This window comes from Amblyomma mixtum, chromosome 5 (assembly GCF_055824585.1).
Source record: "Amblyomma mixtum isolate Tamu chromosome 5, ASM5582458v1, whole genome shotgun sequence".
Taxonomy (NCBI): domain Eukaryota; kingdom Metazoa; phylum Arthropoda; class Arachnida; order Ixodida; family Ixodidae; genus Amblyomma; species Amblyomma mixtum.
The window spans coordinates 143,474,821-143,495,782 of NC_143016.1; the positions used below are offsets into that span (position 1 = coordinate 143,474,821).

Below are 20,962 nucleotides of genomic sequence, written 5' to 3' on the forward strand. Positions count from 1 at the left end.
CTTCCATGCATGTGGGCTCTTGCTAGTGAAAGTACACTCGAACAGGATGCGGCGAGTGCGGGCCGCTGTTGCATATAAGCTAAAGTGTGAAGCAAGTATCGTCGTAGTTCCGTAACGCAGTTGATATCACAGTAATCCGCTTGTACGGGTCACATTTAAGCTCTGTTTCATGTAGATCTCCGTCGACCATGCCAGTGTCGCGTAGAGTAATGCATCGCAGCTGCTCTTTGTCCTACCGCTCGCGTCGAACATATCCTTGATATGGACCAGTTTGCGATGCGGTGCGTTTCTTTGCCTTTTTTGTCGCATTTAAGGGATTTTCGCTGCCGTCAATCGAAATTGCATTCCGTCAACAGCGTCGTCTGCGCCGTCGTCTGCTAGGACACCCGGGGATGGGATCACAGGATCGCAGCTTCTACAAACGACATGTCAGCAAAAGTATCTAAAAGCGCTTTGGTATTCGCATTTAATAAAGAAATAAAATGAAAATATATAATTTGTTTTTGTTGCGAACACAATTCAAATATTAGTAATAAAAAAAGCGCATTTGTAGGTTTTTTCAACGAAGCAAAACTGCAGCCGTCGTCACGTTTTGTGTTATTTGGGTTTTCGTAGCATTGTTTGAGTGCTCGTGCGGTGGACGTGTATGAAGAACACAAGTGTGTTTTGGAAACCAACGACGAGAATTACGCCCTGTCAACACTGGTGATTTTCAACGGGTAAAGCCCTGAATAAAGGTAGCGCTACGACTTCTTGTCATCTGGAGAGGCAACGAAGAAGAATGTGCGGTTTTGCTAAGCCTTGATGAGCCGTCTGAACGGTGAGTCCCGTGTACGTTTCTTTACTTCTGATCTCTATTCGCACGCGTTATTAGTGTGCGCCTATATAGGGATGGCAGTGCAGGCAGTCTGCGTGCGGTTGCCTCAGCTATAATGCGTTAACGCCGATTCACACGACGGTCCGTTCGCCCGCGGCCCGCGCACTACGTATTCATGCGTCACCACATTGAGAGGCGCGCTGTCGGCCGCGGCAGCGGGCGAACGGAAAATCGTGTGAATCGGCCTTTACCAGAAAAGAACGGGCGTATAGGCCGCATGGCAACTGTTGCTCCATAGTCTCTATCTGCGTTTAGTACTCGGGTGCCGCGGTAAATAAAAATGCCACCAGTTATCATAACAGAGTTATGCGGTCGCTTGCTAGCGCTGCGAAAAACAACAGACAATTACATTCCAATAGCATAGATTTGTGCTACATAGGAGAGGATGATGAGCGTGCAGTGCCACGTTAGAGAGCGCTCTTGCTAGGCCAGCTGCGGACAGACAAGAGAACTGACAACGGTCGAGTTGCCTCGCGGCTGGTGCCCGTCGGATTGATTTGTGCTACTTAGAAGATGACGATGAGCGGCAGTGCCGCGCGACAGAGCACTCGCGCTAGGCCAGCTGCCAACAGACAGTGCTCAGTGTGTGTACTCGTGGGATTAGTGCTTACGCCTTAATATTTGTCATACAATTTTTTCGGGGACAATGATCGCGTGTAAAAGGCTGGGGCATATCCCTTGCCTAGTCATTTGTAAATTTTTATCTGTGCTTCCCCATGGAACAGAATTTGACACAGTATTATGTCAGAGTTAGATCGTTCTTGCGTCTGCCCTGAGGTGTAGGTGTCGATGCTTCCTCGCCTTCAGATTTTGAGAACTGTTTGGGATGCAACTGCGCACTTATTTAGGATTTCAAGCTTTTTGCTATATCCCTCGTTTGTGCGGCCCGCTTTCAAGTCGTTCGCTATATCGGTGATGGTTTGTTATTGATTTTCACTTTCTCTTATTTATTCTTGGTTGACTGCCACCAGCTGTGCTGCCGGCGATTCTCCGCGCTCGGAACTATTCCCAGGCACGAGACCCTACCCACAGACCTCCCTGCACCACACTCACCAGTTTTCTTCGGTATTTTTTTCCCTTGCTCTTACTTGCATTGCCACTAGGCAGTTTTTATTTCTGTGCAGATTTGTTAAATGCAATACCAATTTTCGTTTCATGCTGTGATGTGAGATATCGTGCTTCTTGCTAATGAATGCATGCCTTTTCCATCCTCTCATCATTTGTGCAAAGCAGACGGGTCTACTGGTCGCTACGTTCAATTTAAAAATACCTTCGGTGCTGCTGCAAAGCACCCTAGTAGTAATAAAATCCTGTGCATGCTATATTCGAATAGTTACGCTCTTTTCATCATGCATAAAAATAGTGGTATTCCAGCCTGCTCATCTTTCTATGCGGGTGTGACAGTCATGTAAATCTACTGAAAAAATGTATATCGGTGCATCACATACAATCTGTTCATTTCTTTTGTCATGGGCCCTCTCATTGCTTTTTGTGTTCCTATGTTACTACCTTATTCTAATTTATGAAGCAGTAGACAATTTCTTCTCTTGTCATTCATGACATTGTTACGGCCACTGACAACAGTTGCTCTGACATATTTATTTGCAGTTGCCAGCTGCCAGTATCTACTGGGCCATTCGTGCTTCCAGCTTTTGGCTGTGCTATCTCTCCTCAGCTGTTTGTGGTAGGTATTGTTTTCCAGTGATGCATACCTTACCTGCCTATTTAGAAAAATTTCGTAGACATAGGCTCACAGCCGGGTTTAGAAATGCATGCAGAGCTCTACGTGCACTTAGCAGCAGTACCTCCCTGTATAATCAATGAATCTGATCCTGAATTACATGAATGTAATTACATGATCTGTATGAAATAGTCGCTCATGAAGCTTTTGACTGCTGCTGTTAACGTAATGGAATTTACACTGCTTCAGGTGCAGAGACTATTTCACACATGTTGCCTCTTATGCATATGTGCCCTCTGAAAGGGCGAACATATTCCTTTATCCCTTTAAAAAATATTGTGTTCTATCATGATGCTTTACCGGTATTTCTGGTGTATAGACCAAAATGTCACTCAGTATTGTAACATGAAGCGGGAACTCAGTTTGTCCAATGTTTTAGAGGTAACATGAAGCGGGAACTGAGTTTGTCCAATGTTTTAGGGGTCCTAAAACATTGGACCAGCACAGTTCCCACTCGAGTTATTGATCACTTCGCTCTCGCCCTACCATAAGCTTGCCGTCCAGGTTGGACAAATTGATAGAGCGACTGCTCCAGTGAAGTGGTGGTTCTGAGTTCGAACACCGGACCAGGACGAATCTTTCTTTAACTACGAAGTTTCTGTGAAAGCTGTATAGCTTTCCTCTGTAGCCATTTGGCTGTGCTCGAGTGGATGTCAATGAGTAATTACTCCTTATTACAGATCTTTTGTCAACGCCAAACTGATTCAGTAGCAACAAATAGTAGAAGGGTAAAAGCATGCTGCTCCCAAAAATTCGTTAAGCATGTTATAAAATGTATGCTGTGTCCTCCACAGATTGGAGGATCCCTGTCTGTTACTAGTCAAATTTCACTACTCCACCTGGATTGGACTCCCACTGCCCTTCTCAAACTTTTGAAATCCTGTTGCCCTAGCAGATCATCAGCTGTCGGTTGTATTACTTTCGCTTCAGTGAAATTTGACATGTAGCGGACAGGGATCCTAGAATTTGTGGAGTACACAGGCAAACTGGAGACTTATAGAATTTTTTTACCAGCCAAGGAAGACGCATACACATGATTCGTTGTCTGTGTTTCACAACTGAAAGTTCTAAATGCGTGCAAAAGTGTATCGTGCATTCGCACGTATTTTGAAAACTCAATTTTTGCAGCATTAGGTTTTCGGAATTGGAGCTGTAGCATTGCCGCCACAGAATCCCGCTTGTTAACAAAGCGCACACTTATTTGCTAGGTATATATTCGCTATACCGCAACCAGTACACGTCACTGTTTGGAAGGTTCTGTCGTGAAATTTCTGATTGTGCAAGGTAGCTTTTCTTTTAAATTCAAGCGCTCTCTATTTGCTTTTTCCTGTGCATATTCATCGGTCGTTTCAATTCGGAAGCGTTGGTGCTGCAAGACGTGCATACGGAAGCTACGTTTGTGCACAAAGCTCCTGAGTTTTTGAAAGCGCAGCTCTGACAGTTCTCGTTGCCATAAATAAGTACAAAGCAGCCTAATCTTTTTGGACACACCATTTCATGCTCTTAGCTGTTTCTGAGAAACAGGCTGCCTTTTTTTCTGTTTTTGGTGTGAAACATTCCTAACAACTTCTTTCTTTCTCGATGCACAGATAGCCTATGCATACACGGGCAGCTTGATTGCAATATTTAGGGCAATATTTATAACAGGTGCAGTGAGCCTTGGTGCATGTGGACAGAAATTAAGCTAGGGTGGGGTGGGGTATTTTCGCACAGGGTAATGTTATGCGGAGGGTTTGGCGTATTGAAACAGAGTCTTTCTGAGCTCTTATTAGACGTCCCAGCACCAGGACAGTAGTTGAGACTTTTATTCTTTGTTGTCTAGTCAATGGTTTCCATCACATAAAATAGCCTTAATTCTAGCTATCCCGTGGCCGTCTAACAGAACGATGCAGATATACTGAAGTGATCAGTGTTGCATAAAAGTAGTGAGAACATTGCAAATGCAAGACAACTTCATTGGTTTGCAGTACACGAACGTGGCAGTCATAGAGAATTACACATTACATTTGCAAATCTAAATTGTGCATAATAGTATGGACTGGCACGTAATGTGCGAAGTAATCACAGTTATCTCGTTCATGCCAAATGCTAGTGTCAAACATTGTCAGTATTGCATATTTATAAAGAGCAGGCATGCTGCGCCTAACTTGTCGTTGGATAGATTTTATTACTATGAAAGCAAAAAGTTTACACATGGCTGTCGTGTTCTTGCGTGGGAAGTAGTATTACCTTAAATGAGTATAAACACCAAATTTTTGGTTATGTGTGTTCTTTGTAGTGACGTGCTGGGCATTCGTATACATAGAATTGTTGCATAGTATTCGTCTCCAATCGCTAAATAATTACAACCAGATTTCTTTTCTTCCCTGTTTCAATAGCATAGCAATTGCTATGACATCAATGTGCAGTATAGGTTATGGAAGGCACAAAAAAGCTACGATATCGCTACTTCATCGTTTTAATTAGTTACAATGCTAAATAAACAGATTCACAACAGCGCTACGGCAAAAGGACAGAAGAAACACGAAAAACACAGGACGGGCGTTGACTACCAACTCTTTATTGCGTGAAAAACCAGCACAGATTTATACTATTTCCTTGACCACGTGATGCACTGTCAGCCACGGGACACAGCTCGACCGAACTCATAAAACGTGCATGCACTATCAAAAACTATAGCATTACCAAGCTAATGATAAAGGGACTAACAGATACAAAGATGTGCATGGACCAGCTACAGCCAATGACAACTGCAGCTCAGATAGGCAAGAAAATGAGTACTTCAAAGCAAAGCGGAATCTTTGGGCTACGTAAAAAACATTCAAGAGAGCGAGAAGGCGTAAAAGCATGAGAAAAGCATGAGCAAAATGGCGATGAAAAAAAGTAAAAGTTGCTAGGCAATAGGCACAGTCAGCAGGCTAAAAGCGAAAACAAGAAACCGACACCAACAAATAACACGGTAAAAGTAACAATCGTTAAAAAGGGAAACTAAAAGAAAGAACAAAAACATGAACCACCACCGGACAAGCAATGAAGACGGTAAAACAACTAAAAGTCTTTAAAAGACAGAGGAGCAAAGTTCCGCATAAGGTCAACAAACAAAACAACGCAAAATAAAACACTATAAGGTGAGATGCAGGAAAAACCGTTTGTCAGGATGTCTAGCAGTTAAAACGCAAGAATCGCGTCCGTTCAAGAAAGGTCCTTTCTTTCTCCTGTAAACAGACAGATGAGCTGCTGATGCACTCGTCCCCAGCCTTTTCAATCAAAAAACCTTCAATAATCTCCCTTTCTATTCTACTCCTTGCGGTCGCCAGAAACTTGGTGTCTGAAAACATAGGTCCACAATCGTGACGGGGTTGGTTACAATGTAGTGCCATGTGGCTCCCAGACTTGTTTTTTACGTTCAGGAAGTGTTCGCTTGCTCTGTCATTGAAGCAGCGTCCGGTCTGGCCGATGTATACTTTTCCACAAGTGAGGGGAATCTGGTAGACAACTGCGGATCGACATTCGGTGTACTGACGGGAATGTTTTACTGAGCAGGTCGCCCGCTTCTTCCGGTTTACCATCGGACACACTCTTGCCAACTTACATGGGGCAGAAAACACAACGTTCACATCGTACCTGGCTGCAACATTCTTAACATTGTGCGATAGCTTATGGATATAAGGAATTACGGCAACACGTTTCCTTTCCCTGGGCTCTCTCCTTCCCTCTCCTAGCTTCATTTTCTGTAGTAAGGCTTCGCACAGGCCTGCTCTATGAGGAAAGGTGAGTAGCCAGCTAAAAGAAGGCGTTCAACCTGGTTATCAAAGCTGTAATCAGCCATGTGCTCGCAACTTTTTGTTAGTGACGCATGAAGTGCGCTAGTTGCGACTGCCCGCTTGACAAGTTTGGAATGCGCACTGTCGAAGGGGAGTAAACCTTTCTTCGATCTAACGTTGTACGACCAACACACTCGCTTACCACTAAAAACCAGCAACAGATCTAAAAACTGGATCCTGTTCTCTTTTGGCATTTCCCACGTGAAGTTCATTCCACCAGAATAGTCCTTGAACACTCCGACGATGTCCCTGACGGCTTGTGGCATGTCAATAGCAGCAGCACAAGCCGTCAGGGACATCGTCGGAGTGTTCAAGGACTATTCTGGTGGAATGAACTTCACGTGGGAAATGCCAAAAGAGAACCGGATCCAGTTTTTAGATCTGTTGCTGGTTTTTAGTGGTAAGCGAGTGTGTTGGTCGTACAACGTTAGATCGAAGAAAGGTTTACTCCCCTTCGACAGTGCGCATTCCAAACTTGTCAAGCGGGCAGTCGCAACTAGCGCACTTCATGCGTCACTAACAAAAAGTTGCGAGCACATGGCTGATTACAGCTTTGATAACCAGGTTGAACGCCTTCTTTTAGCTGGCTACTCACCTTTCCTCGTAGAGCAGGCCTGTGCGAAGCCTTACTACAGAAAATGAAGCTAGGAGAGGGAAGGAGAGAGCCCAGGGAAAGGAAACGTGTTGCCGTAATTCCTTATATCCATAAGCTATCGCACAATGTTAAGAAGGTTGCAGCCAGGTACGATGTGAACGTTGTGTTTTCTGCCCCATGTAAGTTGGCAAGAGTGTGTCCGATGGTAAACCGGAAGAAGCGGGCGACCTGCTCAGTAAAACATTCCCGTCAGTACACCGAATGTCGATCCGCAGTTGTCTACCAGATTCCCCTCACTTGTGGAAAAGTATACATCGGCCAGACCGGACGCTGCTTCAATGACAGAGCAAGCGAACACTTCCTGAACGTAAAAAACAAGTCTGGGAGCCACATGGCACTACATTGTAACCAACCCCGTCACGATTGTGGACCTATGTTTTCAGACACCAAGTTTCTGGCGACCGCAAGGAGTAGAATAGAAAGGGAGATTATTGAAGGTTTTTTGATTGAAAAGGCTGGGGACGAGTGCATCAGCAGCTCATCTGTCTGTTTACAGGAGAAAGAAAGGACCTTTCTTGAACGGACGCGATTCTTGCGTTTTAACTGCTAGACATCCTGACAAACGGTTTTTCCTGCATCTCACCTTATAGTGTTTTATTTTGCGTTGTTTTGTTTGTTGACCTTATGCGGAACTTTGCTCCTCTGTCTTTTAAAGACTTTTAGTTGTTTTACCGTCTTCATTGCTTGTCCGGTGGTGGTTCATGTTTTTGTTCTTTCTTTTAGTTTCCCTTTTTAACGATTGTTACTTTTACCGTGTTATTTGTTGGTGTCGGTTTCTTGTTTTCGCTTTTAGCCTGCTGACTGTGCCTATTGCCTAGCAACTTTTACTTTTTTTCATCGCCATTTTGCTCATGCTTTTCTCATGCTTTTACGCCTTCTCGCTCTCTTGAATGTTTTTTACGTAGCCCAAAGATTCCGCTTTGCTTTGAAGTACTCATTTTCTTGCCTATCTGAGCTGCAGTTGTCATTGGCTGTAGCTGGTCCATGCACATCTTTGTATCTGTTAGTCCCTTTATCATTAGCTTGGTAATGCTATAGTTTTTGATAGTGCATGCACGTTTTATGAGTTCTGTCGAGCTGTGTGATGACTCCCCAAACGTGTGAAGCGTTCCTTCGCTGTGTCCCGTGGCTGACAGTGCATCACGTGGTCAAGGAAATAGTATAAATCTGTGCTGGTTTTTCACGCAATAAAGAGTTGGTAGTCTGCGCCCGTCCTGTGTTTTTCGTGTTTCTTCTGTCCTTGTGCCGTAGCGCTGTTGTGAATCTGTTTATTAAGCATGAACCAACTAGCCCACACCAGAATCCTCTTACAATGCTAAAGCCAGCCTGCCTTAAGAGTCGGAATCACAATGAATGACGAAGCCGCAATTATATTGCAGTTTTCCTCATGCCTCCCCTGGCTTATACTGACCTTTGATGCCATTGCCATTGCTCAGTTTTTCAAAGTGAAGCAGGAGAGAGAAGATATTTAATTACAAATTATTTAGCAGTCATAGGCAAATACTGTGTGGTTATCCGTGCATAGTAATGCCTTATGCATCATTAAAAACAAAAAAAAAATGTGCAACTGAAATTTGCTCGGCTGCTGACCCAAAAGACGCGGGTTCGATCCCGGCCGCGGCGGCTGGAATTTCTTTGGAGGAGAAATTCTAGAGGCCCGTGTACTGTGCGATGTCAGTGCACGTTAAAGAACCCCAGGTGGTCGAAATTTCCGGAGCCCTTCACTACGGCGTCTCTCATAGCCTGGGTCGCTTTGGGACGTTAAACCCCATAAACCAACCCAAACCAAACTGAAATTTGTTGTCTGCCTCTTTGAGATGAGAAATTTTGAATTTTTCCTTCACTATTTTAGAGCATGAAATTCAGTTAATGGTATCTGAGAAACAGGAATTGCAACAGCCATTTCTCTTCAGCAAGAAAACTGTCATTGGTTTAAGTGTTTTCCCGATTCAAGGTTACCCTATATTTTAAACTGCACAATGTATTATGTGACAAGAACCGTCAAGCACAATAGGTGTGGTTTTAGAAATGACTGGAAGTGATAAGGGAATACATTTACTTAGAGCAGGTAGTGACCGCTGATCCGGATCATGAAGAGTAATAACTAGAGGAATATGAATGGGGTGGAGTGCATATGGCAGGTTCTCTCAGATCATGAATGGCAGTTTTTCAATACCCCTCAAGAGAAAAGTATACAACAGCTGTATCCTACCGGTATTCACCTATGGGGCAGAAACGTGGAGGCTAACGAAGAGGGTTCAGCTTAAGTTAAGGACAACGCAACGAGCTATGGAAATAGAAATGATAGGCGTAACATTAAGAGATTGGAAGCGGGCGGAGTGGGTGAGGGAACAAACGCGGGTTGGAGACATCCTAGTCGAAATCAGGAGAAAGAAGGGTGCTTGGGCAGGGCATGTAAGACGAAGGCAAGATAATCGCTGGTCCTTAAGGGTAACGGAGTGGATTCCAAGAGAAGGCAGGCGTAGCAGGAAGCAGCAACATGTTCCATGGGCGAAGGTTTGCAGGAACACGGTGGACATAGCTGGCGAAGGACAGGGTTAATTGGAGAACATGGGAGAGGCCTTTGCCTTGCAGTGGGCGTAGTCAGGCTGATCATGATACTTGCAGAAGAGCTTGCTCATGTTAAAATTTTCATTTGGTAAATATGTGCTTGTTTTACATGCACACAGCTTTTGAAAGGACTAGCATAGTGATAATTGTATTGGGCTTCATAAAATTGTAGCTCTGAATGAAGGTTTGCAATGAAAGGAGTCTGCACTTGGTCACAATATAGGTACACACTAGTGGCGACATGACACACACGATCAGTACATTCTAGTTGTATTCTTTCTTTTTTTTCATGGGGTTATATGCAGGATAGTATGAAAAGGGCATTGGAATTGACTCTTACTTGCATTATTTTCATTCATGTTTGCAGGCACCCGGTGAAATGCACTCATAGCCAAAGCTCCTTCACTCAGCCGAGCAAGCTACGGCATCATCCAGCATCTTAGTTTCTTTTGAGCGCTTACAGCTCACTGCGGTGGATTTGGTAGATGGGTTTACTTTGCTTTTGGCAGTGTTCTTGGCATTTAATGTCAAGTACACCCCAAAAAAAAAGCGGGCTTGTCTGCTGCTTGAGACACTAATGGGGCTTGATCCTAGCGAGCGCCTCCCGAGCGTGTTTTGGGCAGCCACAGCAATCACAGCAATGACTTGAGAAATAAAAGTTATCAGTGTTGTACATTTGTGTCATTATTTCTTGAACCATTGTTATTCCCAACGCAGACAGAGCACCATACTAATGTGCAAACTGTAGTGTAGCCATAAAGTAGTTGTATGAGCAAAAATTATTCTACTCAAAGATTATAATCCCTTTTGCTCATTACTCTTTTGTAGATGTAGCGCAGGTGGATCCTGCAAAACATATGACCAACTTGCTCTGAAGAATATATGAAATAAGAAAATTAGTACGATACATTGAAAACACGTGAAACTCCTTTTAAAGGAGTAAAATAAGATCTGGGCTGATACTCCTTGAAGGAGTATAGTCACTCTAACAAACGGAGTCCTGGAACTCTACCTGAAAGAGTAGTAGGATGCTGTTTCAATGTGGTAGCTTTACTCCCTCGGAGGAGTGCCTGTACTCTATTGCAGGAGTAGTACAGTACTCCTTGAGTAGGTGTTGGATCACTCTTTGTCCAGAGGGAGTAATTTTATTCTGGAAAAAGGAGTGGAATATGGGACAAGCGAATACTCCTTCAAAGTGTGTTCTGGGCACTCCTCTGCACTCCTTTAGTTCTAAGAGTGTACGATGAACAGCACAAAATATCCAAACAGGGAGCAAGAGGTTATTTTAATGAAATCGCAATCGAATACTTATATAAATCCCGTCATATTTTGCTATATGTTTTCAAATTGATATGATCCGCATTGTGCCGTCTGCGGTGAAGTGGCTAATTTATACCATATGGTATGGGCTGTAACAGTAGCTAAGTCATCATCGCAGAAGCCACGGGGCAAGCACACACAGTTGGCTTCTCTGGGAGAGGAAATGGCACTTCTTTCCAGTAGTGGCTGTAACACTAGCGCACAATAAAGTACTATAGGTTCCTTCCAGTGCACCCGTGCAGATACATGAGCATGCTGAAAAACCCAGCTATACCAAGAATCAATAAGCCAAGAACTGAGGACCGGGAGGCAGCGCCGTCCAGCTCACATTCGGAAGACCAGCTTTGGCCGGTGAGCCGGGCAAGAGCGGCGGCAAAAGCCAATAGGCTCCTGGAATAGGACCCACCGAACCATTCTATGCATTACGTTTTCTCTCTCTCTCTCTCTGCTGCAAGGGTGTTGCTGCTGACATCAGGCGGCAGGCGTCATGTTCCCTCCTGACCGCTGGACTGGCTGGATCCGTCTAGACAATTCGTCAGAGGTTAAGAGAGGCAGGGCTATATTGCTACACAAAAAGCGCGTCTGACTAGCCGATAGAAACGTCTGCGCCTGGACTTCGCCCGTTCAGACAAAGATTCGACTGTGACTGGTTGGAAAGAAATGGTTTTCACTGACGAAAGCACTTTTTTGAGCCGAAGGCCCAGCAGCAGCGTGTGTAATGATTAGTCACCTGCAGGCATTCAACTTCAGGTATTTTTTTATTTATTTATTTATTACAACACCTTCAGGGCCCCAGTGGGGCGTTACAGAAGGGAGTGGATAAAAAAGTAAAAACAATGCAGCAAAATGAAAACAAAAAGTAAATGGAAAATATAATGTAATACAGCAAGGAATGAAAAAACGTAAGCTTGAACAAAATACAAATCAGATTACGTAAGAAAACAGCCTAGTCAAACACATAGTTTTCCGCGGCATTTTTAAATAAACAGGTGTCAGAAATGTCGGCAACCAAGGTGGGCAGGTGGTTCCAATCGCTCGCCGTCTTGGGTATAAACGAGTTAAAATATGCATTGCTTCGGCAGTATGGAATGTGTACCTTGTGGCGATGATCCGTGCTAGGTGATATGAACGATGGTTCAGATAGAAGATCCCGTTTTAGCTGATGATTGTGGTAGTAAATCTTGTGAAAAGTTAGTATTCGCCCGAGTTTTCTACGAAGGGAAAGGCTAGGAAGGTTCAAAGTATTTTTCATTGTAGTTACACTAGCAGTGCGGGAAAAGTTAGACAAAAGAAATCGGGCGCTACGATTCTGTACTGACTCTAACTGATTAGTAAGAGTTTCAAGTCCCGGGTCCCACACAGAGCACGCATATTCTAATTTCGATCTAACTAAGGTTTTATAGAGTAGCAATTTTAAAGAAGATGGAGGCATGGAAAAATTACGACGCAAGCAGCCAAGCATGCGGTTAGCATTGTTAACAATATAATCAACATGTGCCTGCCATGAAAGGTTAGCAGTAATATGAACCCCTAAATATTTATATGTGGTAACTTGCTCATGGAGAGAACCTGAAATATTGTAGGGAATAAGATTTTCGTTAGCAGACCGGTGTGAAATACGCATGACCTTACACTTGTTAGTATTCAGTCTCATGAGCCAAATATTACACCAAATAGATACCATATTTAGGTCACTTTGAAGTAAGGATGAGTCTGAAGAGGATTTGATTTCTCGATAAATAACGCAATCATGTGCGAAAAGCCTGTTTGTGGAGTTAATAGAAATTGGTAGATCGTTAATGTATATTAGAAACAATAGCGGCCCGAGCACGGAACCTTGAGGCACGCCGGAGGTAACAGAGCATGGTGAGGGATCAGCGTTATTTGCAGTGACTAATTGAGTTCTGTTACGCAAAAAACTCTCGATCCATGAAAGAATGTTTGGGTCGATGTTTAGTTTACCGAGCTTAAAACAAAGTAGTTGGTGATTAACAAGATCAAATGCTTTCTGAACATTTAAAATACACAGGGAATGAAAAATCCCTTGTCTAATGCATCAAATAAATCATGGGTGAAGGAAATGAGTTGCGTTTCACAAGAAAATGATTGACGAAAGCCATGCTGATGAGGGAAAAAACGAATGATTTTCTAGCAATTTAACCAGATTAGAATAAATGACATGTTCAAACAGTTTACACGGGACACTCGTTAATGATATGGGTCTGTAATTAAGAGCACAATGAGCATCACCAGACTTGAATATTGGTACCACCTTACCCACCTTCCATTCCCCGGGTAGCTGTCCTGAATTCAAAGATTGCGAAAACAGTGCACACAAGTAAATGGAAGAATAAACACTTGTATTCTTTAAAAATTTAGAATTTATGTGGTCGATTCCCGAAGACGAAGAAATTTTGAGATTATTAATTAGACTTTCTATACCAAGACTGTCAAACACAATTGGGTCCATTAATGGATTCTGAACAGGCTGAAAAGAGGGCAGAGAAACAGATAGTTGCTGTAAAAAAGTATTAGAGAAGGCGTCGTTTAGCACTTGAGGGCACTGTGATGAAGGAATGGCTGCGCCGCTTCTATCGTTCAGAGCTATTGCTTTATGCTTGGAACCAGAAATGATGGTCCAAAATTTTTGGCATTATCAATCAACAAAAACGGAAGCGTACTGTTGACGAAAACCTGCTTGGCGTTTCTTAAGGCTTTTCGATACTCAGATGTTATGGCACGATACACATCCCAGTGATCAGGGCAACCGGTGGTTTTCGCTCTACGATAAACTCGTACAAGTAGTGTTTGCTTAATTGAAGTCAAAATACGGACACATATTCTTGTTAATCGAACGTCGTTCTGGGTATTCAAACTGCGCCTTACACGTGAATTTTCTACGCCACACAGATGTGTTATTGCTAGTGCACGTTCCATGCAAACGCAGCCGCGATAGCACAAAGGCCAAGGCGCGCGGCTGCTGAACGCGGGATTCCAACCCTGTCAAGGCGGCCGCATTTCGGTGGAGGGAAAACACACATTGAGGATGCGTGCTGCACGGTTTTTAGCGAGGTTTATAGAGTCTCACGAGGCCGAATGTATTCCGCAGCCTTCTACACTGGCGTCGCCCATTTCATTGTGCAGCTCAGTAACCTGTACCATATGGTACAGGTTACCATATGGCCATATGGCCTACCAACGAAATCAGCCGGTCACTCTCAATAACCAGCCATCGCACGAGGGGTGGAAGGTAGCTCTGACCAGCTAGGACGAAACGAGTGAAATGCAACTCACCTACAGAGCCCGGACAGCAGCCTACGCCAATGGGGTTCCGGACTGAGAGCTCCAACCTCCGCTAGAACCTTCTAAACTATTTCATTAAAATATTTTCACCAGCTATGCAAAACCACGCTGTACACAATAATTAATTTCACCTAGAATATCATTACCTCACGTCCGTTCTCTGACATACTCTGATCTTACCTTGTCCCTTAAGGCTACATCAATCCTTTCCTTTTCCAACATCACTGCCTTGTCCTCAAGTCTGTAACACCATCCGCAGTTAAAAGAAATGCATAATTCTGCTTGGTTTTATGAACAAATACTTGTCGCCTTGGGTGCGTGTCGTCCACTCGAGAGCACGGTGTGCCGTCAGCATGTGGGGTGTCATAACAAAGGAAGAAATGGGCCCACTTGTTCTCGTAAAAGAACGGTTTGTAGCGTCAGTGTATTATACAAAACTGCAGGATGAGTTCCTGCCGCACCTCGTTGATGGGCCCTCCAAAGACGAGTTCTTCGTGCTTCAGCATGGAAGAAGTCCAGCACGTAGAGCACGAGCCATGATCCCTCTCCCGGAAAACATTTCTATTCAAACGCTAGATTAACCACCAGTTGCTGACCTGAGCCAAATATAAAACGTGTGGGGGATAACGAAGAGTCGTTCGGCGCCACGGCACCTCAGAGACTGCCGCACTGACTACTTATGGGCAGTAATCAAGGAGGAGGGGAAACATTACGAGCACGCATTAACTTCGTTTTGGGAATCTACAAATCAACGCTTCACAGTGTAGTTGGTCTCATTGACGGCGTAGAAATTTTCCAAAGTACTAACGTCGTGATCTGTTATTCTTGGTGAGCAAGAATGCTGAACAATATAGGATTTCGTTACATTTAACAAAATAGTCTTTATTGCATACTTGCTTATACTTTTAACCTGATTTATTACGCAAACACAGCTAACGTCAAAGGGCACAACTTGCCTAATCCACTAGGTCTGTTGCCTCCTGCAGATTTTATTTTCTTCATAGATAGTGTAATGCAGCAGTATCAACATGAACTGGTGGGCGAGTTGGTCTGACATATCTAGTGAAGCAGCGCTATGGCACAGGGCCAAAGGGATGAAAGGGACGAACTCAGCGCTGAACTGACAACAAATGTTTATTCCGGATGCTAACAGCATATATATACACGTTTGCACCTTAGAAAAAACAAAAGAAACAGAGAAGAGCGGAAAGTATCAAACCCAGTCATTATGCGCATGCAGCTGTATCGCGTGTACATCGATCATTTGATATCAGAAAGTTATGCTCTTTCAACGAGATGCCAACGGTAGGAGTGCTGGTACATTTCGCACCCAGCTTCATGATCTCAGATGCCTCGATAATCTCTCGTGTCAGCTTATCCTTGTGTTTAGTAACGACTTGGCTGTTTATGAAAACTGGGTAACATGAACACTCACGACAGTGAATACCTATTTGGCAAGCCGCGTTCTTGACATTGTTTCCATGCTCCCTAAGTCTTTCATTTAAACACCGGTCAGTTTGGCCGATGTATGAACCACCACACGTCAACGGGACTGAATACACCACGTTATCTTGTAATGGAACAAACTTAATCCTGTGGTTTTTCTTGCAATTATGATCAGATTTCGATCTTTTATCCGGGCCATTTACCCTCGCACACAAGCCACGCAGTCTGACAGATGCTGAAAAAACAACATCTACTCCAGCCTTTTTGCGATTCTCTTCAAATTGTGGGACACAACATGGACATAAGGGATTACTGCCAGGTTTCATTGTTTGGAATGAGGGACAGCTTTGCCCTCCTTCAGCTTTTTCAAAATCCCTTCTGCTACTGATGCCAGAATATTCACTGTCGTGAGTGTTCATGTCACCAAGTTTTCATAAACAGCCAAGTCGTTACTAAACACAAGGATAAGCTTACACGAGAGATTTTCGAGGCATCTGAGATCATGAAGGTGGGAGCGAATTGTATCAGCACTCCTTCCGTTGGCATCTCGTTGAAAGAGCATAAATTTCTGATAACAAATGATCGATGTACACGTGATACAGCTGCATGCGCATAATGACTGGGTTTCATACTTTCCGCTCTTCTTTGTTTCTTTTGTTTTTTCTAAGGTGCAAACGTGTATATATATGCTGTTAGCATCCGGAATAAACATTTGTTGTCAGTTCAGCGCTGTGTTCGTCCCTTTCTTCCCTTTGGCTCTGCGCCGTAGCGCTGCTTCACTAGATATAGCAGTATCAAAATCTAGTAAGAATAACTGGAGTAAGCAGCAAATTGTTGCTATTTCATTCGGGTCCTTTGCACCCCTGGTTTGTGCAAGAAATTTCTACATCGCCTCAACGGGCCTTACAGGGTATTCCAACAAAGCTGTCGCGACAACTACCGTGTCGCGCCTTCCCGCACAAGTGTCGATCGTCTCCTACACTCACAAGCGGTCGTTCACGTATCACGCCTGAAGTCATACGCCCGTCGATCCTCTACGATCTAAACTGCGGCCACCGCCATCGCTCGCATTTGTTCGGAAGATCGCCGCTTAGGGACAGGCTGTCCCTAATATAGAGTAATTTCACAATATAGAGGAATTTCACATCACATCACTTTATTTTCCCTAAAGACCCCCCCCCCCCCCCACCCCGCCGCGGTGGCTCAGTGGCTATGGCGCTCGGCTGCTGGCCCGAATGACGCGGGTTCGATACCGGCAGCGGTGGCTGAATTTCGATGGAGGCGAAATTCTAGAGGCCCGTGTGCTGTGCGATGTCAGTGCACGTTAAAGAACACCAGGTGGTCGAAATTTCCGGAGCCCTTCACTACGGCGTCACTCATAGCCAGGGTCGCTTTGGGACGTTAAACCCCCATAAACCAAACCAAACCTAAAAACCCCTGGCGGGGTGTTACATGAGGCGTGGGTTTTTATGAAGTACAGGTGTTCAATGCAGTCATGAATGTTCCAGGGCAGGTGATGGCAGCGATATAGTGGGGAAGGCCGTTCCAGTCAGCTGCTACTCGGCGAAAAAAATGATTTAGAGAAAACAGTAGCGCGGGCACGTGGGCGCAAAACATGAAGAGGGTGGCTGATGCGATGGGATCTGAGCGGCGGGGGTGCACAGATGTAGGGTTCTTGTCTGAGTGGCGAATAAAAAAACTTGTGAAATAAGACGAGACTGGCAGTGCGATGGCGAGCAGGAAGATTAGATAGACCTGATTGCAATTTTAGAGATGATATGCTAACGTCGTATGAATACGAGGAATTTCAATCGCAAACAAATTTTCAAAATAAAGTCATCATCTGTGTTATCATATCGACAAGCGCAATCCGTTTCGTGCGTTCCTGTACCGACTGGTCTATTCGATTTCTTTTCCCTTTTCTAAGAATTATGCCTACTTTTCTTTTCTCGAAACAGTAACAGACGGGCCGCTTGCACATAGCCCTTCTTTTCCTGATTCCATGCAGTAAGCTCCCCACAGCTCCCTTGATGCACAGCAGACATGCGTAGCTGGCCACACCGGATCCACTGGTATGCATGATTACACTGATACCACAGATCCATGTTCTGACATAGAAACTCTACAGGAAGCACGAGCGTTTTCTGACTGCCGGGAATGTGATGAAGAGGCTGGCAAGGAAGTCGACTTGCCACCATCTACCTTGAACGTTTCAAGCCAGATTATATAGTTCTCTCGCGCCCCTAAAGGAGTTTTCTTGTAGCAAGGGTCTCGATGAGTTCATAACACCGCTGAGAGCTTGGAAAGCTCGGCTCTGGCTTGAAGAACACAATGCTCCTAACGCTCTTCTTTTTTTTTCCAAGCTAGGGCCATATTTGTGAGATTTTTCATTTTTGGCGGCATTCATAGTAGTGCATTTGCTACGAAACAAGTAAGTGACACTAAAATAGTCGTTTTACACGGTAAACAGCACGAACGATTTCCTAGACGTAAATATTAATGGTTTTGCGGCAGTAGGATGAGTTAAGTTTGCGGGATTTTCCCAGAAGCCTAGAAGCGCGCGAACAGTAGCCGGCAGCCGCATTCCCTTTTTGCTGTAGCGGCCTTGACGCACGGTCAAGCCTCGAAGTTATTGTTCGACAGCTCACGCCAGCAAGCCAGATTTGGGGACTCTTTCTTTCCTGATTTAGAAAAGGATTACGAGGCTCATCTTCCGCTAACCAAGGGCAACGATCGGGAGAGCGCGGGATTTGGAGGAATGCGGGGGTTGCGTGCGCAGCCCCTCTCGGTATTCGTATGTTTTTTTATTCGAAGAGTGTCTGCGCTGATTGGTCAACCGACTCGTCGGCAGTTTTGAAAAAGGGATTTAAGCAGGCGTTTGGGAAGAACAAGAGGTAGGCGGGAGGCAAGGCTGACGAAGGCCTCCAGGGACTCCAGCCTAGTGTGTAGCAGGAGGCAGACGGCCGGACGCTGCTAACATTTTACCTCCGACTGTTCACCCAGTTTGGCTGTGCGTCTTGTGAATGCCGAGTCTAACGACATTGCTGGAAATATGTGTGACACCGGAACGTGTCGCTGAGTCATCAACACCTCCACATCAGGAGTACTCAGAGAAGAAACTAATATGGAGTTTGAAATTTCCTGCGCCTGCCTTCAGGAGGATCACATCATGCAGGCGACGCGGTGAAACGGCCGCTGTCTGACAGATATGAGCAGAAGAGTTAACTATCAGAAAAATCAGGAGATAAAAGTCGGCTGCCGCACGCCATCGTCGCACTCGCCGCTTCGGTGGCTAAGCGACGGCTTTTGCGACGCCATCTTTTTGGGACCACCTCTCGGCCTCACCAACGACGGTCTAGGATGGAATTTCCTCTTCTAGGGCTAGTAAGGCCTTCTCCTTTACAAAAAAATGAAACATTTAGCACGAGAGTAACATTTCATGCGCTGGTATTACGAAATAATGGGTTGCGTCGCAGAGAAAACAAGGAAATACATTTTTTTTGTTTGCCATCGCTTGGATCACTTGCCATACAAGTGTCACAGGGCTTCTGACACATGTGCACCCCTAATCGTTAGTAGCAGCGAGTGAGCGGGACAGCTACTCCACCTCCGCTTCTGCTTTGTCTGACTCGTCGTCACGGGGTCCCGCTAAGTGAGCCCAGCGCTCGCCTTAGTTGGTCGCGACAGCACGAGCGGCCGACCAGGAAGCCCAAGAGAGAAGTTTTTCGCCATCGTACGACGGTTGCTAAAGCCACCGAGCGAACGACTCAATGCGGAAAGTGAACAAAAACAAATTATTAAATACGTTGAGACGCTAGCGTGGGAAAGGAAACAGCATCGCTGCTCTTCCCCTTCCCGAACCGAATACTTATTTCTTGTTTCGCTCCTTCGCTTAGTCATATCTGCCAGTTGTAGTGTCTCGTGGAGAACGAAACGCAGGTCCGGTTCGACCGGTTCACGGCGATGATTGCATCAACCGACACCGAAGAGCGTGCAAAACGTGTGACAAGGTCGCTGCACTTAAAAGTCGAAGGGACGCCTGCCAAGCCGAAGGGGTTGTGGAGTTTCGGAATTTTGGAGTTTCGGAGTTTTGAAGTTTCGGAGTTTCGGAATTTTGGAGTTTCGGAGTTTTGGAGTTTTGGAGTTTTGGAGTTTCGGATTTTCGGAGTTTCGGAGTTTTGGAGTTTTGGATTTTTGGAGTTCTGGATTGTTTGAGTTTTGGACTTTCGGAGTTTCGGATTATTGGACTTTTGGAGTTTTAGAGCTTTGGAGTTTTGGAGTTCTGGATTTTCGGAGCTTTTGCATATAAACAGTTCTGAATTTCTGTAATTCTTTATGTTAAGCATTACGAGATGGCGCAGTAATCTGTTGTAACAAGATTTTGCGGAATATTTGCAGGTGTGTTAAGAACGGATCACTCGTCTCCGCATCCCAGAGGTAAACATCCCCCGGGCACTGGGGCTCCACATACAGAACAACGGGAAAAACACATTCACCGTTCGTTAACTCAAGGAGCTAGACAACGGTGTCGATATCCCACCTAATCTGCCGCTTTTCTCCACACTACTGGGGCATGAAGGAGCATGACCTATGTCGTCTCATTCGTGCCTTCGTCCCCGGCCGCTTTATCTTCACGCTCCCCTACCTGAAACTCCAGGTCGGGGAAATCTCCACCCTGGATGTCATGATCCGAACAGCATTTAAGAAAAGACTACACCTACCCCCAAATATCACAACCGAAACACTCCTCCAACTAGGCCTGAACAATACGATAGGGAAGCTTATCGAGGCCCACCGACAGATACAATACATAGGTCACGCGAAAACCTCCACTGGTAGACACATCCTACACAACCTCGGTATCCGCCTACCAGCCACAGATCCCACACAGCTCCAAGTCCCCCGCCATATTCACCGCGCACTACTTATCAAAATTCTCGTCAAAAACATGCACAAACAATATGGCACGGAACGGCATGCCGGTTGGGTGCGTGCCGCATGGACAGGCGGGCACGCGGTTATAGCCATCACGAACCCCTCCCTACCACTTTTGCCACCCTGCATATATCCCCCGCTGCCACTTCAGAGGAGGCCGAAGAGGTCGCATTGCCCTGGCTAACACACGCACGGAGGGTACTATCTGCCTCGAAAACTGCCATACTAAATTTTGCTCGCGGTAGAGTTCACGTCCCTTCATTTCGCATACTGAACTGCGTCGCCGCACA

General features: G+C 45.0%; 1 long non-coding RNA gene across 1 annotated transcript; it reads left to right on the forward strand.

The window, feature by feature from the left end:
* Positions 1-1,959: 1,959 nt before the first annotated feature.
* LOC149343954 (uncharacterized) lies at positions 1,960-10,341 on the forward strand. The gene is made up of 2 exons (XR_016282746.1): positions 1,960-2,561; positions 10,036-10,341. It is a non-coding gene; the product is annotated as an uncharacterized LOC149343954 (long non-coding RNA).
* Positions 10,342-20,962: the final 10,621 nt, after the last annotated feature.